At 45.7% G+C, this 27,517-nt stretch overlaps 2 long non-coding RNA genes across 2 annotated transcripts; both read right to left on the bottom strand.

Annotated features, from left to right (window-relative positions):
* LOC116979410 lies at positions 1–27,406 on the bottom strand. The gene is made up of 3 exons (XR_004413717.1): positions 27,027–27,406; positions 10,545–10,639; positions 1–35 (listed from the first exon to the last, which is right to left on the bottom strand). It is a non-coding gene; the product is annotated as an uncharacterized LOC116979410 (long non-coding RNA).
* LOC116979409 lies at positions 20,831–25,665 on the bottom strand. Its single transcript, XR_004413716.1, has 3 exons — positions 25,651–25,665; positions 22,417–22,423; positions 20,831–20,913 (listed from the first exon to the last, which is right to left on the bottom strand). It is a non-coding gene; the product is annotated as an uncharacterized LOC116979409 (long non-coding RNA).
* Positions 27,407–27,517: the final 111 nt, after the last annotated feature.

Raw genomic sequence — 27,517 nt, 5'->3', positions numbered from 1 at the left:
ATTGATTGATCGATCGGTTGATCGGTTGGTTGACACTTTATTACATAGAAACATAGAAATCATTATCACATGTAATAAGTCACGGTGACATTTTTGTTTTGCATTCCATACACAAGGTGTGCAAGGAGTTGCCACGTATAGTTTAGTTTTTAGTTCAGAGGTATAGCACAGAAAGAGGCATTTCATCCCACCAAGTCCACACCAACCAGCACATGTGATCCCCGCACATCTACACTATCCTACACACACTTGGGAGAATTTTACATTTATAACCATGCCGCTTAACCTACAAACCTATGCAGTGTGGGAGGAAGCCGAAAATCTCAGGGAAAACCCACGCATGTCACGGGGAGAACGTACAAACTCGATAAAGGGCGCCAAGAAAGTGACAAAGTATTCATTATAACCTCCAATTGATGATTTCACTTTATTAAATCCATTGACGGCTCTAAAGGGGCTGTCCCACTGCGGGGACTTAATCTGCGAGTTTAGAAGAGTTTGTGCTTGACTCAAACTCGCAGCATGGTCGACACATGGTCCTAGGAGGTCCTAGGAGGTCACTGGAACTCTCCTTCATGCTTGAGGGAAGTTCCCTCATACACGCGGCCTCAGTTTGCTCGAGGAAATATTTTCAGCATGTTGAAAAAATTTCCGCGAGTAAAAATTGGTCGGCATGGTTCTATTGAACTCGTAGTGCAGTAGAGTGGGGTCGCTATGTAGTTATAGGCAGTCGAGGGCAGCCGTAGGCAATCTCCTTTGCTGACTGGGCATTGGCTCATTGGAGTTTTCAGAACCAAGGAAAACCGACCGGTAATGTTAAATGCCCGCTAAACTTAGTAAAAGTTGTCTGGCTACTTAAATGTGTCACCACTCCTTCTCCCCCCCCTTCTCCCCCCTTCTCTCCCCTTCTCTCCCCTTCTCTTCCCCCCCACCTCTCCGCGCTCTCTAAAGGACTTACCTTACACTGTGCCAGCCATCTTTTACCTTCCTGTTCATCGCGGGTGTGAATTTCAGCGCTCCCCCGCTTTCCCTGGCCCCCGCCTTGGCGATGTGTTTGTGTGTGTGTGTGTGTGTGCGTGTGTGCGTGTGTGTGTGTGTGTGTGTGTGTGTGTGTGTGTGTGTGTGTGTGTGTGTGTGTGTGTGTGTGTGTGTGTGTGTGTGTGTGTGTGTGTGTGTGTGTGTGTTGACGGTCGATCCAGCTCGAGGCTTTTCAGGCGAGTGCCCTCGAGCTTGAAGGTCGAAGACAGTCTCTGAAAAGTCACGTTAGTGGGACAGGCCCTTAAAACTGTTGGTTTCCAGTTGAAATAATTATGGCTGAGTGAAAAATGTAGGAGGTATATTTTCTGCCGCTGCTTTGAAGATGCAGACATCATTAGCTTGAAAGATGCATTGATCCATATGTTCAAGCTGTGAAACTTGTATCATTCACTGTTTGAGAGCAAACCTCTGGCATCAGCTACATTCCTGCTATGGTAGAAATAGATCTTACCCCCTGTTCTTTAAATATTCTCTCTATATTCCAAACGGAATCGCTCCTGAGAATTGAAATTACATTAAGTATTCTTGATCAGATGGTCTACCGTCATCTTGATTACGAAGTTGGCAATATCACAGGCTACTGAGCAAAATGCTGCACTAGCCACCTCTTTTTTTTTTTAAAACAGGGTGAGGATTCTTCACTGAGGATTTTTTAGGTCAAGCACCAGAAGCTGTTAAAGAAACAAGACACCCCTCCAATCTACTAGAGATGCTTGCACTTGCCTTCAGTCAGTCAGCATTGGCCTACGCAATCTCTTGGTTCCCAACTCCCCTTCCCATTCCCACACTGACCTTTCTGTCCTGGGCCTCCTCCACTGTCAGAGTGAGGCCATGTGCAAATTGCAGGAACAGCACCTCAGATTTCACTTGGACATCTTACAATCCAGCGGTATAGAATATCGATTTCTCTAGCTTCAAGTAACCCCTGCATTCCCTCTTTCCCTCCCCCCACTCTGGCCTTCCTACTAGATTCACTGTCTTCTTGCTTAGTTTCACTGTTTGTATCCGCTCGTTATCATCTTCTCCGCAGCCAACAATGGATCCTTGTGGGCTCCTCCTTTCCTCGAACATCCTTGCTGGCTTTGATTTGTTCCTTTTCCCACCTTTCATTCATATGTTCTTTGTAGCTTTTCATATCTCAAGTTTCCCCCATCCCCTGACTCTCCGTCTGAAGAAGGGTCTCGACCTGAGCAAGGGTTCAAAATGTTGAACGGTAAATTCCAAAAAAAGGTCACTCAGTTCTCTTTGCAGATGCCAAATTGCACTTCATTCACAACTCCAATGGAAAAATGCCTGTGTGACTTTTTTTTCACACGGGAAAACTATTGCACACTGACAATCACTGACAAACCTTGTCTGAAAGTAAATCAGAAATTGTTGGCAAAGCTGCAACTTCTTGGGCCATCATTCCTCATCATAGCCATTGAAGTCCCTTTTATCCATTCCCTTTGCTGTTGAGGTTTTAGAGACAGACCTTTACTTGTCTGATCCCTTCCTTTTGACCTTATCACCTATGAGTTATCCTACCACAAGCGTTTAGTTTAGTTTGGTTTAGTTTAGTTTAGATACAGTGCGTGGAAATGGTCCCTTCGGCCCACCGATACCGCTCCGACCAGCGATCACAGCTACATACTGCATTTCGTTGTCTCTGTACTGTACACTGACAATGACAATTAAAGTTGAATCTGAATCTGAATCTGATACTAGTTCTGCCCTACATTTTATTGAAGCCAATTAACCTGCGCATCTTTGGAACGTGGAGTAAACCAAAGATCTCGGAGAAAACCCACGCGGTCACGGGGAGAGCGTGCAGACTTCGTAGAGACAGCACCCGTGGTTAGGATGAAAACCCGGATCTCTGGTGCTGTAATGCCCCTGTCCCACTTAGGAAACCTGAACGGAAACCTCTGGAGACTTTGCGCCCCACCCAAGGTTTCCACGGAAACCTTGGGTTGGGCGCAAAGTCTCCAGAGGTTTCCGTTCAGGTTTCCTAAGTGGGACAGGAGCTTAAGGCATCAACTCTATTGTTGCTGCATCATGTCACCCCGAAGAGCTTGATTTGCACTCAGGGTTAATTGGTGAGAGACCACCACCACGAGAAGTTTTCATTCCATTTTGAATGCAAAATAAGGCAGATACTCAACCGTTTCGTTTTCTAGTTCAGAGATACTACATGGAAACTGTGATTCACTCTCTTGGACAAACTAGATGATATAGATGCATTTCCTGAGACCATGATGTGTTCTGAAAATGAGGTGTTAAAAACCATGCGGTCCATTGACTAGTTGGGGAATCCTGATGCAGCGATGATCATTTGACAACCAAGGCAGAACGTGTAGAGCATTTGCCACACTCCGATAGGGGTTCTGTATTTTGACCATCTTCGAAGTTCCCAAAGTGGCCCGATAAAAATGGAATCTTTCAAGTCACATCTTCACAGTGTGTTATATGTTGCACAACCTGGCTATGCAGAAGGACAAACATATTGAGGTGCCAGAACACAGGAAGAGAATCCTGGCAATTGGTTAGTAAACATCACCGGCCAAAAAAAGCTAAAAAGCAGCAAATTCACTACAGAATATTTCAGTTCCAGATCTTTGTAGACATATTACCGAAAATGTCCAGGTATTATATAATTCTCCCTCTGCTAATAGGTGCCTGGCAATTTGTGAATCAAAGACAGATGCAACTACAGAATTCTGTTTCTGCTGTAAGAACAAAATATTAATTATATTTTGCTGCCAATTTACAAGCCTGATATTGTCATAATATGCAAACAAAATGATTTAGATGAAATTGCCTCAGTATTTCTGTGTAAGCAATTATCAGTGAAGCTGGTACGTAATCAATGTTACATCATTAAATGCAATTGATTTCACATTATTCGGTGTTAGTTTAGTGTGGAGATTACAGCAGGGAAAGAGGCCCTTCAGCCCACCGTGTCCATGCCGACCATCAATCAACCCATCACACTAGTTCTATGTTATCTTACTTTCTCATCCGAAGGGCAATTTTTACAGAGGCCATATTAACTTACGAACCTGCACTTCGTTGGGATGTGGGAGGAAACTGTTGCAACCGGAGGAAACCCTGCATGAGTCACAGGGAGAACGAGCAAACTCCACACTGAAAGCAGCCACGGTTAGGATCAAACCCGGGTCTCTGGTGCTGTGAGGCAGCAACACTACCACTCTGTGCCACTCTATCCAAATTGAACTACTTTGCAAATACGTGTAAGTATATTTCTGCTCCACAAAAACAAATGTATCTGCTGAATCCTGATGAGGATTCTGGTTTTGTGGTTTCTCCTGAGTGTCTTATGGTCTTCAGTGCATTTACGGTTGGCCTGGTTTATAACACATTTAAGCTAACACTTCTGACACTGCACATAGAGGGGACATACACATCAAATTCCCCATTGACAATATGTGAACTCAAGCTGATAAATGGGACAGTGCTCTGATTATTATTGAAGTAGTGAAGTAGGAACATAAGTTTAGTTTCGTTTAGAGATACAGCGCGGAAATAGGCCCTTCCTCCCATCGAGTCTGCACCGCAGCGATCCCCGCATATTAACACGACATGTACACATACTAGGGACAATTTACAGTTATACCAAGCCAATTAACCTACAAACAATTAGGTCTTTAAAATGTGGGAGGAAACCAAAGATCTCGGAAAACCCCGCGAGGTCATGGGGAGAACACTCAAATTCTGTACAGACAGTGCCCGTAGTCAGGAACGAACCCGGGTCTACTGCCGCTATAAGAGAGTTATTTGGATACTTTCAAGAGAGAGCTAGATAGGGCTCTTAAAGATAGAGGAGTCAGGGGAATGGGGAGAAGGCAGGAACGGGGTACTGGGGATGATCAGCCATGATCAATAGACAATAGAAACATAGAAACATAGAAAATAGGTGCAGGTGTAGGCCATTCGGCCCTTCGAGCCTGCACCGCCATTCAATATGATCATGGCTGATCATCCAACTCAGTATCCTGTACCTGCCTTCTCTCAATACCCCCTGATCCCTTTAGCCACAAGGGCCACATCTAACTCCCTCTTAAATATAGCCAACGAACTGGCCTCAACTACCTTCTGTCAATAGACCATAGACAATAGGCAATAGGTGCAGGAGTAGGCCACTCGGCCCTTCGAGCCAGCACCGCCATTCAATGTGATCATGGCTGATCATCCCCAATCAGTACCCCGTTCCTGCCTTCTCCCCATATCCGCTATTTTTAAGAGCCCTATCTAGCTCTCTCTTGAAAGCATCCAGAGAACCTGCCTCCACTGCCCTCTGAGGCAGAGAATTCCACAGACTCACCACTCTCTGTGAGAAAAAGTGTTTCCTCGTCTCCGTTCTAAATGGCTTACTCTTTATTCTTAAACAGTGGCCCCTGGTTCTGGACTCCCCCAACATTGGGAACATGTTCCCTGCCTCTAGCGTGTCCAAACCTTTAATAATCTTATATGTTTCAATGTTTCACATTGAATGGCGGTGCTGGCTCGAAGGGCCGAATGGCCTACTCCTGCACCTATTGTCTATTGTCTGTTGTCTATTGTCTATAAAAAAAAGTTCAGTGTGGTATGGCAGCTCAGTCACTCAGGCCTGGTGGGCTGGCAGCTCAGTCACTCATGCCTGGTGGGCTGGCAGCTTAGTCACTCAGCCCTGGTGGGCTGGCAGCTCAGTCACTCAGGCCTGGTAGGCTGGCAGTTCAGAAACTGCCAGAAATTCTGCCCAAAACAGGTGAGAAACTGTGAGAGAGAAGGGGGAGAGGATGGAGAATCAATTTTAGACATTTTTCATCTTTTTCTGCAGATCACAGCAGTGAAGGAGGAAAATCTATCCTGCCCTGGATCTCACAGAGAGCCAAAGAAGCGAGGGTGACAAATACTGGGGTGAGATTTAGTATTTGCAGGGGGAATACTTACTGACGGACCGAAAGGACTCATTCTGGGCTAGTACGGTCCTGGTTTGCCGAAGGGACTCTTTAAAAATAAATCTGAGTGAAATCTCGGTGAAAGGCCTTTTGGGCTAAAATGCTTCTCTTGGGCTAATATGGGAATTTTGGGCAAAAGGGACTGGTTAATAGGGGTCTTGTGGGTTGAAATGAGTGGTTTCAGGCAGGCCAAACAAATTTCATTTAATTTCATTTCCATTTCGATTTCAAGCACAGGGCAGGCCAAACACCTAATTTCATTTTCATTTCATTTCCATTTCCATTTCAATTTCAAACACAGGGCAGGCTAACAATTCATTTCAATTTGAATTTGAATTTCCTTTCCATTTCAAGCACAGGGCAGGCCAACATCTCATTTATATTTCAATTTCCATTCTATTTCAAGCACAGGGCAAGCCAACACCTTGTTTAAATTTCAATTTCAATTCCATTTCCATTTCAAGCACAGGGCAGGCCAAAACCTCTTTTCAATTTCAATTTCAGTTTCCTTCCCATTTCAAGCACAGGGCAGGCCAACACCTCATTTCAATTTCAATTTCAATTCCATTTCCATTTCAAGCACAGGGCAGGCCAACACCTCATTTCAATTTCAATTTCAATTCCATTTCCATTTCAAGCACAGGGCAGGCCAACACCTCATTTCAATTTCAATGTCAACTTCATTTCCATTTCAAGCACAGGGCAGGCCAACCGCTTATTTCAATTTCAATTTCAACTCCATTTCCATTTCAAGCACGGAAGACCAAACAATTAATTGCATTGTCATTTCATTTCCAATTTTGCATTGCACTTTCAAGCACAGGCAGGGCAGGGAAAACAACTCATTGCATTGTCATTTCATTTCAAATTTTGCATTGCAGTTTCAAGCACGGGCAGGGCAGGCCAATCAACTCATTGCATTGTCATTTCATTTCCAATTTTGCATTGCAGTTGCAAGGACAGGCAGGGCAGGCCAAACAAGTCATTGCATTTTCATTAAGGTCTAATAAATAATTTATTGCAAGTACATTGCAGACTCACAGTTCAGTTGGTTCACAGCTTAGAATCAAAGTTGTGGCCTCTCCCTCGCAATCTTCCAGAGTGACTGACTCATGTCCAGGCATCCGGGGTTTTATAGTCCTCCCCCCCCGGAAGGTGCGTTAGCTTCATCATGGTGATTGACAGGCGAGAGGACCAATCAGCTGATCTCAAGATTTTTTAAACGTTCATAACTTTTTTATTTTTCATTGATCGGAAAAATCCTCGGAGCTGCATCAGTGGAGGAGGACTGTGAGTAAGATGGCCAAAAATCATAGCGATATAGGGTAGTGTTTTTTTCTAAAATTTATGTACAGCGCAAACAGGAAGTGGTCATGATGAGACTTTTAGTTAAATAGATAATAGTCTATTGTAGTTCAGAGCCTATATGAGATTGTCGTGTTTAATAGCCTAATGGCTGTAGGGAAGAAGCTGTTCCTGAACCTGTTCATTACAGTTTTCAGGCTCCTGTACCTTCTTCCCAATGGCAGTGGTGAGATGAGTGTGGGTGGTGGCCAAGATGGTGTGGGTCTCTGATGATGTTGGCTGCCTTTTTGAGGCAGTGACTCCGATTATTGTCACGTGTACCATTTATGGTCCAGTGAAAATTGATTTGCCATATAACCATATAACAATTACAGCATGGAAACAGGCCATCTCGGCCCTACAAGTCCGTGCCGAACACTTATTTTCCCCTAGTCCCATCTACCTGCACTCAGACCATAACCCTCCCTTCCTTTCCATATACCTATCCAATTTATTTTAAAAATGATAAAATCGAACCTGCCTCCACCACTTCCACTGGAAGCTCATTCCACACCGCTACCACTCTCTGAGTAAAGAAGTTCCCCCTCATGTTACCCCTAAACTTCTGTCCCTTAATTCTGATGTCATGTCCCCTTGTTTGAATCTTCCCTACTCTCAATGGGAAAAGCTTATCCACGTCAACTCTGTCTATCCCTCTCATCATTTTAAAGACCTCTATCAAGTCATACCATACAGTCATACCAAATCAAAAGCAACTAAAGACACACATCTGCATAAAATTTAACATAAACATCCACCACAGCGGCTCCTCCACATTCCCCACTGTGATGGAAGACAGTAAAATCTTACCTTCTTTCCTCTTTATTCTCCCGCGATCGGGGCAGTTGAAACATTCGCAGTCGTGGCGATCAAAGCTCCCGCAGCCGGCGATCGAAGTTCCCGTGTCGGGGCGATCGGAGCCCACGCGTCAGGGCAGTCGGAGCCCACGCGTCGGGGCGGTCGAACCTCCAGTTAATTCCAGTTAATGCTCAACCGATCCATCTCAGGGGTTCAGAGTTACTTCCTTACTTAAACATTTTATTCCTTTCTTCGCACACCCCAGCAAAAATAAATCACCTTCCACCTTTTTCCATTAAATCCTAGACGATGTTTGTTCTTGGTTTTTAATATACCACTATGCAACTGTGCACTTGGGATCTGCCACTTATACCAAGCTGAGAGTTCTGTCTAAATCAATACAGCTTTGGAGGTGGTGATGCTATTCTTGAAGAAGACTTGAAGAAGACACTCCACTTTCCTGTTCCCTTTGTTCAGATGAATACCAAAGTTCTTTTGACCACTAATTGAAGGAAACAATCCTTTCAATGGTTGAATCAATATTCTTCTCACAAACAACTCACATAGCAGGTGACTGGTAATTCCATTTACAAAGTTCTGTTCAAAATCTGTCGTCGCACCAACAATGTTCATAAAAGCCAAGAAAGTTTCAAGTAACGTCAGACCAATTTATGTGGGTGCCGCATTTGGAGACCCTTCTGCCCACTGAGTCTGCGCCGACCAGCGATCTCCGCACAATAAAACCATCCCGCACACTAGGAACAATTTACCATCTTTTTACCAAAGCCAATTGGCCTACAAACCTGCATGTCTTTGGAGGGCGGGAGGAAACCAGAACACCCAGGGAACATGCGGTCACAGGGAGAACGTACAAACTCCAACTCCTGACTGCGTGGGTTTTCTCTGAGATTTCGGTTTCCTCCCACATTCCAAAAACGTACAGGTTTGTAGGTTCATTGGATTCTATAAAATTGTAAATTGTCCCTAGTGTGTAGGATAGTGCTAGTGTACTGGGTGATAGCTGGTCGACACAGACCCGGTGGGCCGAAGAACATATTCCAAAGTCTAAAGCCTCAACTGCCTCCACTTGCAACTTGTTCTATATCCACATCACCCACAACTCTCTGGTTAATGATGGCTGAGAATAAATCTGCAAAGATCCTGGTGCTGTTTGGGACCAATCATTGACCTTATTCTGCAGGGAATGAGTTAAGTGGGGCAGCATGGTGGCGTAGAATTAGCATTGCTGCCTTACAGCACCAGTTGACCCAGGTTCGATCCTGACTATGGGTGCTATTGTTTGTACGGAATTTGTACGTTCTCCCCATGACCACATGGGTTTTTCTCCGAGATCTTTGGGTTCCTCCCACATTCCAAAGATGTACAGGTTTGTAGGTTAATTGGCTTGTTATAAATATAAATTATCTCTAATGTGTGTAGGAGAGCGTTAACGTATAGGGATCGCTGGTCGGCATGGACTCGGTGGGCTGAAGGGCCTGTTTCCACGCTGTATCTCTAAACTAAACTAAACTAGACTAAACTAATCACGATTCTGGGCTGGCGGTCATTACATAAATACTGCTGTGATTACGTGACTATCTCTGTCTCACTCATACTCTTCCTCTTTATCATAGCAAAAGGATTTGAGTACAGGAGCAGGGAGGTTCTACTGCAGTTGTACAGGGTCTTGGTGAGACCACACCTGGAGTATTGCGTACAGTTTTGGTCTCCAAATCTGAGGAAGGACTTATTGCCATAGAGGGAGTGCAGAGAAGGTTCACCAGACTGATTCCTGAGATGTCAGGACTTTCATATGAAGAAAGACTGGATAGACTCGCCTTGTACTCGCTAGAATTTAGGAGATTGAGGGGGGATCTTATAGAAACTTACAAAATTCTCAAGGGGTTGGACAGGCTAGATGCAGGAAGATTGTTCCTGATGTTGGGGAAGTCCAGGACAAGGGGTCACAGCTTAAGGATAGAGGGGAAATCCTTTAGGACTGAGATGAGAAAAACATTTTTCACACAGAGAGTGGTGAATCTCTGGAACTCTCTGCCACAGAAGGTAGTTGAGGCCAGTTCATTGGCTATATTTAAGAGGGAGTTAGATGTGGCCCTTGTGGCTAAAGGGACCAGGGGGTATGGAGAGAAGGCAGGTACAGGATACTGAGTTGGATGATCAGCCATGATCATATTGAATGGCGGTGCAGGCTCGAAGGGCCGAATGGCCTACTCCTGCACCTATTTTCTATGTTTCTATGTTTCTATCATCTCCCCTAGTAATATCCTGGCGTGCAAGAAACTACAGGCTTCTGGCGTCTCACCAGATGCATATCAACCTACAATTAGAAAACCTCTCTCCACAAACTTACTTGTGGTAACATCCATTTTGTTGTATTGTGCGGCATCCGTGCAAATCGCTTACCTCTTGCAATTTTATTTCCGTCACGAGCTTTTCTTCCAGAATTCCATTAATGCGCTGCTTATTTGGGGACATTCCATATCACATTTTCTCAGGAACTATAACACAAGCAAGATCAATTTTAGTGAATGACGCCATTGCATTATGTGCAATAAACTCTCCCATTTCCCATTTACCAATAACCTATCTCTCAAAGTTGTGAAATGACTTCGCTTGTACCTTTCAATCGCCTGTGGAGGATGTAACGCCTTACAAGAGAAACAAATTATGAATGGCAATGAGATTTTCCTTTTCAAGTATTGCCTTAATTCTTCAAAATCCCCTGGAAACGACTTTTCCTGAAACTTCTGGCAAGAAATGATATCAGACTAATATTGCAGCGTTCAGGTCTAAGATGGGGAAAAAGCTGAGTGAGCTTATATAAATGATCAAAAAGGCTACATTGTAATGCATTTTGAATAAAATTTCTGAATGAAGTAATGAGTTGCTATTCTTTTGACCTGGGGCTCAAAATCTATTAACATTGCTGCATTGTCAACATATATAGAAACTACTGTTTGACATGAAAAGATCACTACATATATAAATATTTTTGCACCTTCAATATACTGTGGATTATTTTTGTAATTAATTTCTGTGTGTGAACATAACTGCCAAGGCTGGAATTTATTATCCAATTTCTTTTCACTAAGAAGACGATGAAGGGCAATTTCTTGTTTTATGGCACAGAGACATTTGTTGGTCAGAGGGAATTTAAGAATCTCTCACACTAATGTGGAACTGGAGACTATACAGGGGGTGGCACAGTGGAGTGGCGGTAGAGCTGCTGACTCACATCACTGGTTCAATCCCGACCGCGGATGCTGTCTGTGCGGAGTTTGGACGTTCTCCCCATGACGTTTTCCCCATCCCCTCTGGAATTCTCTGCCACAGAAGGTAGTTGAGGCCAGTTCATTGGCTATATTTAAGAGGGAGTTAGATGTGGCCCTTGTGGCTAAAGGGATCAGGGGGTATGGAGAGAAGGCAGGTACAGGATACTGAGTTGGATGATCAGCCATGATCATATTGAATGGCGGTGCAGGCTCGAAGGGCCGAATGGCCTACTCCTGCACCTAATTTCTATGTTTCTATGTTTCTATGACCACGTAGGTTCTCTCCGGGTGCTCCGGTTTCCTCCCACACTCCAAAGACGTGCGGGTTTGTAGGTTAATTGTCTTTTGCAATAATTGCCTCTGGTTTGTAGGGCACAGAACAGGTGATCGATGGTCGGCGAGGGCTCAGGAGACCGAAGGGCATGTTTCCGCGCTGTATCTCCAAACAAAACTAAGACGAAGAAACCAGCTTAGCTTTCATCATAATCAAACCATATCCTGATCACATTTACCAATATCAGAGTTATATTTTATTATTTTCAAATTACTTTGAATAAGATTTAAATTCTCAAGATGGCATTATGTGGTTTGTAGTCACGTTCTTCAAATAACATGAGATAATAATAATAATAATGGATGGGATTTATATAGCGCCTTTCTAATACTCAAGGCGCTTTACATCGCATTATTCATTCACTCCTCAGTCACACTCGGTGGTGGTAAGCTGCTTCTGTAGCCACAGCTGCCCTGGGGCAGACTGATGGAAGCGTGGCTGCCAATCTGCGCCTACGGCCCCTCCGACCACCACCAATCACTCACACACATAAGCCCTTATATGTGGACCAGTAACTATACCTCAATACCCTTATTTAACTATTCTGTAATAATGCTTCAAATTTTGAAACATAGGAGATGTGGAATGTGCTGCATAATTGAATCAAATTTGCACCATTCTTTCGGGTCCTGACCTGAAGCATCACCCATCCATGTTCCCCAGAGATGCTGCCTGACCTGCTGAGTTTCTCCAGCACTCTGTGTCCTTTTGTGCAAACCAGCATCTGCAGTTCCTTGTTTCTACACAAGTTCCATGTGTTGTTCCACTTTCTCATCACCTCCTTACACTAAAAATGCCCCTGTCCCACTTAGGAAACCTGAACGGAAACCTCTGGAGACTTTGCGCCCCACCCAAGGTTTCCGTGCGGTTCCCGGAGGTTGCAGGTGGTTGCCGGAGGTTGCAGGTAGTGGAAGCAGGTAGGGAGACTGACAAAAACCTCCGGGAACCGCACGGAAACCTTGGGTGGGGCGCAAAGTCTCCAGAGGTTTCCGTTCAGGTTTCCTAAGTGGAACAGGGGCATAAGGGCCTGTCTCACTTTGGCTATTTTTGAACGACTGCCGGCGACTGTCATAGTCGTAGCAGGTCGCCGAAAAAACAGCGACTGGACCTCCCTTCGATATAAAATTTGAAAGAGAATCATTACTTTAACAACAACAAAAAAACAAAGTCAGCACGGGCGACAACCTACGTTAACCTGGCGACAACCAACATTAACCTGGTGGCAACTACGACAGCACCTACGTCAGGAGAAGTCAAGCTACGCTCATTGGCATCAAACCCACTGTCGTCGACTGTCTCCGAAAAAGTTTCAAGTCAACATGTTGAAAATTCAGCGGCGACCAGAAAGACGCTACGACTCTTTGGGCGACTGAGGAGACGACTCACAACCGTACAAGCGACACCCCGGCGACCATGTGGTGGCAGTGCAGTAACCGGCAGTCGCCTTAACAATCGCCAAGTGGGACAGGCCCTTAACTGACCTAATAGAAATATTTAAGATTATGGGAGGCACAGAGTAGATGGACAAAATCTTTCTCTCACAGTTGGTGGCATCAAAGGTTGGTTACTCTGTGGAATGCGCTGCCAGTGGCAATGAATTAAACCATGTCATTCACAACCCAGCAGCACTGCGGGAGGTACCGCACCGTGCAAATTAGGACGCAGACTGCAAAGTTTAGGATGAGTTCATAAACATAAGAAGATGGGAAGGCTGGCCAGAAGCGGCACGGTGGCGCAGCGGTAGAGTTGCTGTCTTCCAGCACTAGAGTTCCAGGCTTGATCCTGACTACTGGTGCTGTCTGTACAGGGTTTGTTCGTTCTCCCCGTGACCTGCGTGGGTTTTCTCCGGGTGCTCCGGTTTCCTTCCACACTCCAAAGACGTGCAGGTTTGTAGGTTAATTGGCTTTGGTAGAACCAATGTAAAATTGTCCCTCGTGTGTAGGAGATAGCTAGTGTTCACAAGTTATAGGAGTAGAATTAGGCCATTCGGCCCATCGCCATTCAAACATGGCTGATCTCTGCCTCCTAATCCCATTCTGTTGCCTTCTCCCCATAACCCTTGACATCCATTCTAATCAAGAATTGGTCTATCTCTGCCTTAAAAATATCCACTGACAGCCCTCTGTGGCAATGAATTCCACAGATTAACTACCCTCTGATTAAAGAAGCAGTGTGCGGGGATCGCTGGTCGGCGCGGACTCAGTGGATTGAAAGGCCTGTTTCCATGCTGTATATCTAATCTAAACTAAACGAAACTAATTACATTAAGATTAATTTGCATTAATTGCATCCAGTCTGAAGAAGGGTTTCGACCCGAAACGTCGCCTATTTCCCTCGCTCCATCGATGCTGCCTCACCCGCTGAGTTTCTCCAGCATTTTTGTCTACCTTCTAATTGCATTAAGATTAGGATTAGCTGGTGGCTGGTCTTTGAGGAAGAATGGTGGTGGTGAAGTTTTAGTGTTAGTTTTAGAGATTCGGCATGGAAACAGGCCATTCGGCCCACACCAACCATCTATCACCTGTTCACACTGACTCAATGTTATCCCACTTTCTCATCCACTCCATGCACAATAGGGGCAATTTACAGAGGGCCAACCCGCACATCTCTGGGATGTGGGAGGAAACCGGAGCACCCAGAGGAAACCCATGCAGTAATGGGTGAACGTGCAAACTCCACACAGAGAGCATCCCAAGGTCAGGATCAAATCCGGGTCTCCGGCGCTGTGAGGCAGCAGCACTACCAGCTGCGCCACCGTGCGTGCCGCGAATAACGAAAGGCCTAGATAGCGTGGATGTGGAGAGGATGGTTCCAGCGGTGGGAGAGTCTAGGACCAGAGGCACAACATCAAATACAAGGATGTACATTTGGAATGGAGATGAGGAGGCATTTCTTGAGCCTGAGGGTGGTGAATCTGTGGGATTCATTGCCATAGACGACGGTGGAGGCCAAGTCATTGAGTATTTTTAAAGCAGAGATTGACAGATTCTTGATTAGTAAGGTGAGTAGAAATGGCCTAATACTGCTCGTACGTATGTCTTATGGTCTTATGGCCCATTATTGGCACCATCTTATAACTTGGATATTCTATTTCTTCCTTCATTTGAAAATGTTTCTGGTCCTCAAGTGTGTCAGGATTTTCACCGTGCATTTTTATTTTTTTCGTTCAACTTTCGTTAGCCCTTTTTAAAAGCTTTGTCAGAGTGAACCAGTTTTTAATGACAATGTCACAGTGAAATGGAGAAGTGCTGAAAGGCATTGACATCCATTAACATAGTCAATCTGAAAATATCCTCTTTTTAATAAATTCATTAAGTAAGCAGGTGCAAACAGCACGCCCCAATGTCCAGCCTCTCTAGGCTTCACTGCTGTGTCAGACTTCATCAATACTGCAAATTCAGTTCAAAACAGTCAAGCACTTTATTTCTTTATGCCCCTGTCCCACTTAGGAAACCTGAACGGAAACCTCTGGAGACTTTGCGCCCCACCCAAGGTTTCCGTGCGGTTCCCGGAGGGTTTTGTCAGTCTCCCTACCTGCTTCCACTACCTGCAACCTCCGGCAACCACTTGCAACCTCCACGAATCGCACGGAAACCTTGGGTGGGGCGCAAAGTCTCCAGAGGTTTCCGTTCAGGTTTCCTAAGTGGGACAGGGGCATTAAGTTAGCTTTCGTTGCCCCTGAGGGAATGATGCTTAAGAGAAAGGGTTGAGGCTAATTGCACCCTCATTTCCAAAACTGCGGCACGGTGGCGCAGCAATAGCGTTGCTGCCTCACAGCGCCAGAGACCCGGGTTGAATCCGGACTACAGGTGCTTGTCGGTACGGAGTTTGTACGTTTTCACCGTGACCCACGTGGGTTTTCTCCATGATCTTCGGTTTCCTCCCACACTCCAAAGACGTACAGTTTTGTCGGTTAATTGGCTTGGTATAAATGGAATAATTGTCCCTAGTGTGTGTGGGATAGTGTTAAGGGCCTGACCCACTTGGCGATTTTTTTCGGCGACTGCCGGCGTCATATCAGGGTCGCCAAAAGATTTTGAACGTTTCAAAGTCCAGCTGCGAAAAAAAAAATTGTTGCGACACTTGAGGAAACACTGTGCGTCAATACGTCATCACGTTGCGTCACGCCGCATCATGCCGCGCCACGCCACATCACGCCGCGTCACCCCGCATCACGCCGCATCACGCCGCGCCACGCCGCGTCACGCCGCGCCACGCCACATCACGCCGCATCACGCCGCGCCACGCCGCGTCACGCCTCAACATTTTCAGTGACCTGATACGCCAGTCAATGATGACGACAGTTGCCAAAAAAATCACCAATTGGAACAGACCCTTTAGTGTGCAGGGATCGCTGGTCGGCGCAGACTCGGAGGTGGGCCGAAAGTCCTGTCTCCACGCTGTGTCTCCAGACTAGTCTAAACATCAGTTTTACTTTCAATCTTTCAAGCAGCATACCTATTTTAGACTTTAGTTTTGACTTTAGAGATACAGAGTGGAAACGAGCCCTTTGGCCCACCGAGTCCGCACCGACCAGCGATCATCCCATACACTTGCACTACCCGACACACTAGGGACAAGCTACATTTTACTGAAATCTAACCTACAAGCCTGTACGTCTTTGGAGTGTGGGAGGAAACCGGGGCACCCGGAGAGAGGTCACAGGGAAAATGCACAAACTCCAAAAAGCTCTATCCTCTTAGAGGTACAAATCTCTAAAACGCACAAACAGGCAGCACCCGTAGTCAGGCTCGAACCTGTGCCTCTGGCCCTGTAAGGCAGCGTTTTACCGCTGCACCACTGAGTGGCCCGCTTCAGTGCAAAGCCTGAGAATTGCAGGTCTGCAGTGAGTGCACAGGATTTTGGCTGCATGGAAGTAAATTAGCTTAACTAGTCACGCAACATCTTTTCATATGAAATAATTGTGAGCATTAAAAAAATATAATGCAAACCCAAGTGGCTCTTTGTAAAATGCTTGATGTGACACTGCCACAGTGTTTCCCTGAGCTCCTCACAGTGATAAACTGGATGGAACTGCAGAAGGTCCAGCCCTGAAACCTGCATTGCACATCCTTGATTGCCTAGTCCCGCACAGCTCCATGGCGTGAATAAGCGGGAACAAGAACATTTCCGCTCAGTCCACCTAGGTCTAAACGATCTCCCGGTTGCCAAACAATTTAACCCCCCACCACCCCCCCTCCCCCCCCCCCCCCCCTTCCATTCCCAAACTGACCTTTCTGTCCTGGGCCTCCTCCACTGTCAGGGTGAGGCCACACACATATTGGAGGAACAGCACCTCATATTTTGTTTGTGCAGCTTATATCCCAGCAGTATCGAATATTGATTTCTCTAATTTCCATTCACTCTTGCAATCCCTCTCTCTCCATCCCTCCCCCACCCCAATCGACCTACTAGTTTCACTGTTTGTATCCCCTCACTAACACCTTTTCCACAGCCAACAATGGACCATTGTGGGCTCCATCTTTCCTTGATCTTTGGTGCTGGCTTTGATTAGTTCTCTTCATTCATTTGTTCTCTGCACCTTTTCACACCTCCAGTTTCTCTCTCCCCCGACTCAGTCTGAAGACGGGGTCTCGACCCCAAACGTCACCTATTCCTTTTCTCCAGAAACACTTCCTGGCCTGCTGAGCTACTCCAGCATTTTGTGTCTATCTTCGGTGTGAACCGGCATTCCTTCCTACCCATTATGTTTCCTGCTGAGAATCTTTCCTAAGAGCATAGAACAGTACGGTACAAGAACAGGCCCTTTGGCCCACAATGCCCATGCCAAACATGATGGCAGGTCAAACTAAATTACTCTGCCTGGGTGGCACAGTGGCGCAACGATAGAGCTGCTGACTTACAGCGCCAGAGACCCGGGTTCGATCCTGACTACGGGCGCTGTCTGTACGGAGTTTGTACGTTCTCCCCGTGACCTCGAGGGTTTTCTCCGAGATCTTCGGTTTCCTCCCACACTCCAAAGACGTACAGGTTTGTCGGTTAATTGGCTTGGGTAAAATTGTAAATGGCCCCTAATGTGTGTGTGTGTGTGTGTGTGTGTGTGTGTGTGTGTGTAGGATGGGGCTGGTGTACAGGGATCGCTGGTCGCTGCCGTCTCATAGAAACATAAAAACATAGAAAATAGGTGCAGGAGGAGGCCATTCGGCCCTTCGAGCCAGCACTGCCATTCATTGTGATCATGGCTGATCGTCCCCTATCAATAACCCATGCCTGCCTTCTCCCCATATCCCTTGACTCCACTAGCCCATTAGAGCTCTATCTAACTCTCTCTTAAATCCATCCAGTGACTTGGCCTCCACTGCCCTCTGTGGCAGGGAATTCCATAAATTCACAACTCTCTGGGTGAAAAAGTTTTTCCTCACCTCAGTCTTAAATGACCTCCCCTTTATTCTAAGACTGTGGTCCCTGGTTCTGGACTCACCCAACATTGGGAACATTTTTCCTGCATCTAGCTTGTCCAGTCCTTTTATAATTTTTTATGTTTCAATAAGATTGCCCCCTCATCCTTCTAAACTCGGTGGGCCAAACGGTCTATTTAAACGCTGTATGTCAAAAACTAGAATGAAACTAAAGCCTGCATCAGAGCCATATCCCTCCATTCCCCGTGAAACCATGTGCTTATCTATAGGCCTCTTAAATCCCACTTTCCTATCTGCTTCCACCACCACCCCAGGCAGTGTGTACATCGCACCAACCACCCTCTGTGTAAAGATTTTCCGCACACAACTCCTTGAAACTTCGCCCTTTTCATCTTATAGCTATTCCCGCTAATCTCTGACATTTACTTACAAGCTTTGATGCTGCTCTTAAATAAATATTTTGGCAATAGATTTTGTTCCAAGGAGTGCATAAACATGTCATAAAGGTTTAAGCTGAAATTGTTTTATATGTAGCCATTCATTAAACGGAGATGGGAAATTCATTACGCTCTCCAGTTTTGGGTCTGCCTGTAACATTATTAAGAGAGCTTCGGGAAGATCTCAGCTGGTCAGGCAGCATCTGTGGAGGGAAATGGTGAGTCAAAGTTCCCTCCACAGATGCTGCCCGACCCACTGAATAAGACTTCACTCTAGGCTTTAGAGAGACGTGCGGAAACAGGCCCTTCGGCCCATCGAAGCTACGCTGACCAGCTATCAGCACTATCCTGCACACAATTTACAGGCCAATTAACCTACAAACCTCCTCTTTAGAGTTACAATACAATACAATACAATTTATTTGTTATCATTTGAACCTCTTGAGGTTCAAACAAAATTTGGTTTCTGCAGTCATACACACAACAAAAAGAACCACGACACAACACAATTTACACAAACATCCATCACAGTGAATCTCCTCCTCACTGTGATGGAAGGCAAAGTCTTATCTCTCTCCTGCACTCCTCCGGATGTTAGAGTCAAAGTCCCCGGCGGGCGATGGTAAGTGTTCCGCGGCCATTAAAGCCGCGCCGGGCGATGTAAGGCCCCGCTCCAGGTCATCCTCAACCCCGCAACTCGGGCGGGAGAAGTCGCCGTTGCGGAAGCCCCGAAAAGCGGTCTCCCACCAGGGACCCGCGGGCTCCCGGTGTCACCGTCCATCAGACCTGCGGCTGGAGCCTCCGAATCTCCGGGGTCGGGCTGCAGCAGCTCGCCACCACCGCTCCTCCCGCTCCGAACTCGGTCCAGCTCTGCGATGGTGGGGAAGTCCGCAGGCCCCGCGACTGGAGCCCCAGGTCGTTCCGGTTGGAGGCCGCCCACGGTGCTAGGCCCCAACGACAACGGAGACCCGACAGAGAAAAGGTCGGGTTCTCCGTACAGGGAAAAGATTTAAAAGTTTCCCCCACCACCCCCACCCACATACTCAGTTAAAAAAAAACCACTATAACTACATTTAAACGAGTGAGTGGCGCCGCCCACCCGGACCGTTGAACCGGGACACCCGGAGAAAAGCCACGCGGTCACGGGGAGAACGTACAAACTCCGTACAGACAGCGCCCGTAGTCAGGATCGAACCCGGGTCTCTGGTGCTGTCAGGCAGCAACTCTACCGCTGCGCCACTCCGGATTCCTCCAACGGCTCTGATGTTTGTGCTCCAGATTGCATCAGCAGTCCACTGTGCCTGCATTGATACCCGTGTTCAGTGCTTACAGCTGAGATTAAATAACTTCCAGGCAAATGACCCACTCCTCTCAAAGGTGTTTCCTTTCAATTTTCCTCCGATCGATTCGGGTCTGTGAGCATCGACTCTGAGCCGAGAACCATTCGTGGAATCTTCCCACTTCTGTGCTGGGGTGTCACGAAACAGAATGATTTTTGACAATGAACTGCTCTGTACTTTATTGCAGCCCAACTCGTGATTTGTCACCTCAGGGAGTGGTTGAGAAGAATAGATCTGATATCTTCAATGGGAAAAGTCACAAATACATGAAATCAAAGAGAATGTGATTTAGCTGTTGGGGTGGGAGGATAGCCATAAGTACGTATGTTCATAACTATTTGGAGCAGAATTAGGCCCATTCGGCCCATCATGTCCACTCCACCATTCTATCTTTCCCTCTCAACCCCATTCTCCTGCCTTCTCCCCGTAACCCCTGACACCCTTACGAATCAAGAATCTATCAATCTCAACCTTAAAAATATCCATTGACTTGGCCTCCACAACCTTATGTGGCAAAGAATTCCACTGATTCACCGTCCTCTGAATTTAAAAAATCCTCCTCATCTCTTTTCTAAAGGGATCTTCTTTTATTCTGAGGCTGATCCTTAAAGCCCTGTCCCACTGTACGAGCTAATTCAAGAGCTCTCCCGAGTTTAAGAAAATTCAAACTCGTGGAAGCACGTAGAATGTATGTAGCGGGTACGTCGGAGCTCGGGACGTCTCTTAGCAGCTCATAACGCTAACGGCAGCTACTCGGGAAACGCGGTAGGCTCGGGAAGACTCGTGAAGATTTTTCAACATGTTGAAAAATGTCCACGAGAGCCCCGAGTACCTACGAGCGGCCATTACCGTAAATCTCCAATGTTCGAATCAGGGCAAACTCGGGAGAACTCTTGAATGAACTCATAAGGTGGGACAGGGCTTTAACTCACCCACTAGTGGAAACATCCTCTCCATATCCACTCTATCCAGGCCTTTCACTAATCGGTAAGTTTCACTGAGGTCCCCGCTCATCCATGTGGAAGTGTAGACACTAATCCACTCTTATTGGGGAAATCTGCCTGTTTTGTGCCAAGTTTGATTGAGCAAATTCACTGTGCAATAAGTCTTGTTCATGATATCTTTATATAGATCCAATACTTCCAGCAAGTCAGCATCAGTCATGAAAAGTACAGCAATCTCACCCTCACTGCACCATGCTGATAAACAATGCTCATCATCTTCAAACCATTCAATTTATTTACTCTAATGGCTAAGTCATTCAGGAGAACCACGTCCTCTCTAAGCTGACTGTACCAGTTATAATGTCATAGAGTCGTACAGTATGGAAACAGGGCCTTCAGCCCAACTCATCCATGCAGACCAAGATGCCCCATCTTAGCTATTCCCGTTTCCTGTGTCTGGGTCCGATCACTTTAAACATTTCCTCTCCATTACCTATCCATTTCATATCCACCCAAGTGTCTTTTAAATGCTGTTATAGTAGCTCAACTGCTTGCTCTCTCAACTTGTTCCATACAGTATACCCACCGCCACTATCTCTGTGAACACATTGCCTCTCAGGTTCCTACTAAATCTTTCCCCTCTCACCTTAAGCCTATGGCCCCTGGCTCCCCAACCTAAGAAAACGGACTGTGCATTCACCCTCGCTATTCTCTTAGTGATTTACATACATCACCGTAAGATTGCCATTCATCCTCCTGCGCTCTAAGGAATAAAGTCCAAGCCTGTTCAACCTCTCCCTATAGCTCAGGCCCTCGAGTCCTGGCAACATCCTCATATATGTTCACTGCACATTTTCCAGTCAGTTTATGCTCATGAGCCAAGTCAGCAAGATAACACCAAAAATGAGTCTTTATCACTGAAAGAGCACAAAATTACAAAAAAAATCAAAACAGCACAATTTGCTGTAATCTTTTACAAGGTTAAGATACATGTACTCAGCTGGCATCTCGAATTCCTTCTTTCCCTACATTAGTAATTTTTTTTAAATTTTGACTTTAGACTTTAGAGATATAGCAGGGAAACAGGCCCTTCGGCCCACCGAGTCCATGCCGACCAGTGATCACCCCTTACACGAGCGCAATCCTACATACTAGGGACAATTTACAATCTCGCCAAAGCCAATTAACCTACAAACTTGTAATTCTTTGGAATGTGGGGGGAACCAGAGCACCTGGAGAAAACCCACCTGATCACAGGGAGAACGTGCAAACTCCGTCCAGACAGCACCCGTGGTCAGGATCGATCTGACGCTGTAAGGCCACGATGCTACTGCTACGCCACTGTGCCGCCCTGATTTAAATTGATAATTGGCTTAGACTCAGTGGGCCGAAGGACCTGCTTCCCGTTTTGTATCTATAAACAAAACTAAACACAAGAAAATAAGAATAGGAGCAAGCCACCCCAAGCCGACCCCACCCCAAGCCCTTCAAGCCGACCCCACCATTCAATGTGATCATTGTTCATCTATGCAGACTTCAACACCTCTTCTACCCCAGTTCCCCATAACCCTCGATCTTTCATATATTTGTCCCTTTCTTCTTAGGCCTCCATCGGTCATGTACTGACCATGGGTGTCTCCAGGGTGCTATTCCCTATATGGAGGACGCCGGTGCGTGACTTTGTTTAACGTGGGGAGACTGGTGCACAGACAGCCACCCCACGGTCCTTGACAGATCTGGGTCAGGATCCAGTGGCATGGAGTCCAAGACGACCGGAGACCCTTTTCTGCTGCAGCCTTCATCCGCCTTCCCAGCCGTCGTGACGCTCCACTAAGGTCAGCCATCGTCCTCCGCCTGTTCCACCGTTGAGGTCTTGGTTGGATTGCTCTTTGTCAGAGATCTCCCCCTCGACCTTACCGCCATGGGTGGCCCTACCAGGAGCATAGCTCCAGACGGCATCGCTCTCAGGATCTCAGGACCACACAAGCTTCCCCACCACGACAGGGTAGCAATCCACGGAGAAGATACTGTATTTATCCATCTCCACCTCAAATATTTGTAATAATCTGCTCCACCCAATGGCAGTGAATTACAGAGAATCAGTACAGAGCAATAGGTATTGAAGATCAAGAGAGAGCTCAGATCTTCACATACATAATACATGAAGGTACCATTGCCAATATGGGTTTGTTTTCACATGAACCAACTTTTGTGAATGGGGAACATAATGTTCGGAACACTTTAGTAGTTTGAATCACACAGTAGATAACAACTTCTTCAAAAAGCAGGAGTAGTACACAAGTGATTCTGGCACCACCCCAGTAATGTAATACCAACACATATCATGACCTGTTTCCATGGACTAAGTACTATATTTAAGCTGAAGATAGACACAAAATGCTGGAGTAACTTAGCGGGACAGTTGGCATCTCTGGGTGGAAGGAATGGGTGATGTTGCGGGTCGAGACCTTCTTCAGACTCAAGCGAGCGGCTTCCAGTATGTGTTGCTGTTGATATTGTCCCGAAAGAATCACAAATTGTGTTGGAATTTTTTATTTGACAGCCAAATTTTCCTCGGTTCAGACCCTTGGAATTTTTGTGCACATCCTACTTTGGAGGAATTATCGCTTCGAACGATCGACTGAAGAGCCAGTATCATCTCTAGTGTTGTCTTTTAACACGTCTTGTGTCATGCATGTTCTGAAAGGTACTCATCCTGTACTTCTGCAAATATGAGCAAAACACAAAGTGCTGGCAGAACTCAGCAGGTGAGACAGCATTTGCCGAGGTAGTGGACAAAGGTGACGTTTCGGGTCGGGACCCTTCTCTGGATTGATGTAGTGGCAGGGATAAAGCTGGAAAAGAGAGGTGGGGTAGGGTTCTTGATGTATTCAAGAGAGAGTTAGATATCGTTCTAAGGGCTGGCAGTATCATCAAAGACCCACACCATCCTGGCCACACACTCATCTCCCTGCTACCTTCAGGTAGAAGGTACAGGAGCCTGAAGACTGCAACAACCAGGTTCAGGAATAGCTACTTCCCCACAGTCAACAGGCTATTAAACCTGGCTCGAACAAAACTCTGATTATTAATCACCAATTATCTGTTATTTGCACTTGATCAGTTTATTTATTCATGTGTTTTGTAGTCAATGCCTACTATGTTCTGTTGTGCTGAAGCAAAGCAAGAATTTCATTGTCCTATCAGGGACACATGACAATAAACTCACTTGACTAATGGAATCAAGGGATATTGGGAGAAAGCAGGAACGGAGTACTGATTTTAGATGATCAGCCATGATCGTATTGAATGGTGTTGCTGGCTCGGAAGGGCTGAATGGCCTACTCCTGCACCTATTTTCTATGTTCTATGTTTCTATGGTCAGGACAAAGACTGGCAGGTGATAGGTAAGGGAGCTCGAGTTGTCAGATCAGTGGAGTAGGTGATAAAAGAGATAAAAAGGTGAGAATAGTTCATGCTCATAAGTAATAGGAGCAGAATTGGGCCATTCGAACCATGAAGTCTACTCTACCATTCAATCATGGCTGATCTGTCTCTACCTCCTCACCCCATTCTCCTGCCTTCTCCCCATAACCCCTTATGGTTATAATGAAGTATCTGTCCATCTGAGCCATTGACTTGGCCTTCATAGCCATCTGTGGCAATGCATTCCACAGACTCACCACCTTCTGACCAAAGAGGTTTCTCCTCATCTCCTTTCAAAAGTTACACCCTTTACAAGGAGAGAAGGGGAGTGAAATGTTAAGCCAGAAGGAGGGACATAGGTGGAAGCGGACAGGTGAGAATCAGTGCCTCTCCGCCTCTCTTTTGCCCTAAACACGACCTCTAGTGATCAAGATGTGATGGAAAGAAATGCCGATGCTGGTGAAGAAGGGTCTCAACCCAAAACGTCACCTACTCCTTTTCTCCAGAGATGCTGCCTGACCCAGCTGTTTGTGGTCTATCTCTTTGAACAAGATTTGGTTACCTGTCCTCAGGTTTCTTTGAGGAACATGGGGTCAAATTCTGTTGACAATATTCCGAGGGAGTACTTGTCGGAGATTTACGCCATTAAATAAATAAGTGGGGTGGGAGATTGCAACCTTCACGTGGTCCGCCATGTTTCAACGAATGCAATCAACCTGGCGTGCTCAATCAAATAAGATCAAATAGAACAAGTTGTCCTACAACTTTAGGCTGTGCACGCCATATGCAAGAAGAAGAAATAAATAAGTTGTCCGTACATCTTCAAGCACAACCAATAATTCCCGCATCTACATTTGCCGTTTGATTTATTTTATTGCAAGCGTATGTGAAATATAGTGGGATTTTTTTCTTATTCTGAATCCTTGGCGATATTGTCCACGTGTCTGGTTTATAATCACAGAAGGTGCATTTCCTGGTTTATATCACTTCACAAGTTCACAAATTATAGGAGTATAATTTGGCCCTTCGGCCCATCGAGTCTGCTCCATTTTTCAATCATGGCTGATCTCTGCCACCTAATCCCAGTTTCCTGCCTTCTCCCCATAACCCTTGACACCCATTCTAATCAAGAACTTGACTATCCCCCCCTTAAAAATATCCACTGACTTGGCCTCCACAGCCTTCTGTGGCAAAGAGTTCCACAGATTAGCTACCCTCTGACTAAAGAAGTTCCTCCTCACCTCCTTTTTAAAAGATGCCCTTTAATTCTGAGGCTGTGACCTCTGGTCCTGGACTCTCCCACCAGTGGAAACATCCTTTCCACTCTATCTATGCCTTCCATTATTCTGTGAGTTTTAATGAGGTCTCCCCTCAACCTTCTAAACTCCTGCAAGTTGAGGCCTAGTGCTGACAAACGCTCATAATATGTTAACTCACTCATTCCTGGAACTTCTGATAAAATAATCAAAATGCTAATTCTTTAAACAAGAGTCAAACCCGTGTAGCCTTGCTGCTGGACCTTCCAATGGTCCCACTACTGTGAAGCTAAAGGGACTTCGCTTGGACAATAGAGGCATATTATGCATCATATCACATGCTATTTTAGGTGCAGTTCCCTATAGCCATCAGGCTATTATACACTACAATCTCCAAATAAGCCCGAAACATTGCCTATTTCCTTCGCTCCATAGATGCTGCTGCACCCGCTGAGTTTATCCAGCATTTTTGTGTACCTTCTGAACTACATAGACTTGGGTGCATTGGTTTTGTCTTTGTGCACTATTATTGTTAGTTAGTATGTGTGTGTGTGTGTGTGTGTGTGTGTGTGTGTGTGTGTGTGTGTGTGTGTGTGTGTGTGTGTGTGTGTGTGTGTGTGTGTGTGTGTGTATATATATATACACATATATATATATATACACATATATATATATATATATATATGTATATATATATATATATATACACATACATATGTGTATGATGCCTCCTATCCCGCTAAGTTACTCCAGCATTACATATATACAGTATATATATATATATATATATGTGTGTGTGTATATATATATATATATATATATATATGTATATATATATATATATGTGTGTGTATATATATACACACACACATATATATATATATATACTGTATATATGTAATGCTGGAGTAACTTAGCGGGATAGGAGGCATCACTGGAGAGAAGGAATGGGTGACGTTTCAGGTCTGTACGCTTCTTCAGACCTTGGGTGACGTTTTGGTAGAGACCCTTATACCCTTGTTCAGACTCAGCCCAAAACGTCACCCATGCCTTCTCTCCAGAGATGCTGCCTGTCCCGCTGAGTTACTCCAGCGTTTTGTGTCTATCTTCAGTGTAAACCAGCATCTGCAGTTCCTTCTAACATATATACACACATATATTGTATGTGTGTGTGTGTGTGTGTGTGTGTGTGTGTGTGTGTGTGTGTGTGTGTGTGTGTGTGTGTGTGTGTGTGTGTGTGCATATGTTAGAAGGAACTGCAGATGCTGGTTTACACTGAAGATAGACACAAAACGCTGGAGTAACTCAAATATATGCTTGTGTATATATTTATATATACATGTATATGTGTGTATGTATATATGCACACACTGAACTTGTTTTCATTTATATACTGTTGACAGTGTACTATGTTTACATGTTCTGTTGTGCTGCTGCAAGTAAGAATGTCATTGTTCCATCTGGGACATATGACAATAAAACACTCTTGGAAATACCTGCACGGCGGGTTACAAATAAGAGAGGCGGCGGCAGCGGCGGCGACGGTGTCTCTTTAATGCTGGTGGCTGACGTGAGGACTTGTGTTTTCATCCCGAGCAACGCGCTGGCGACCAAGGGCAGCGCTGGAGTTGTGCTTTGCAGCCCGCTCGCTCCCTCCCTCCCTCCCTCCCTCCCTCCCTCTCCGTCTCTCTCTCTCTCTCTCTCTGCAGATGCAGCGATGTTGGGAGATGCTGCTTAATCCAACGTCAGATCAACTTTGATCAATATTCCCCGACCGCTCCAATTGGAAGCGCATGTTCAGATCGGCATCCCATTCCACCACCATCTTTGGCAGTGTGAAATCAACTGGCACAAAAAAAAGAAGATATCTTGCCCTCCTCGCCCGGCACAGTGCCTTGTTAACTGGAACATTTGGAGAGAGAGAGAGAGAGAGAGAGAGACGGAGAGGGAGAGGGGGGGAGAGGGGGGGTGGGGGGGAGAAGAAAAG

This window comes from Amblyraja radiata, chromosome 12 (genome assembly GCF_010909765.2).
Source record: "Amblyraja radiata isolate CabotCenter1 chromosome 12, sAmbRad1.1.pri, whole genome shotgun sequence".
In the NCBI taxonomy this organism is placed as follows: domain Eukaryota; kingdom Metazoa; phylum Chordata; class Chondrichthyes; order Rajiformes; family Rajidae; genus Amblyraja; species Amblyraja radiata.
The sequence above is the reverse complement of the archived record's forward strand: the minus strand, read 5'-3'. Positions and strand labels throughout refer to the sequence as shown.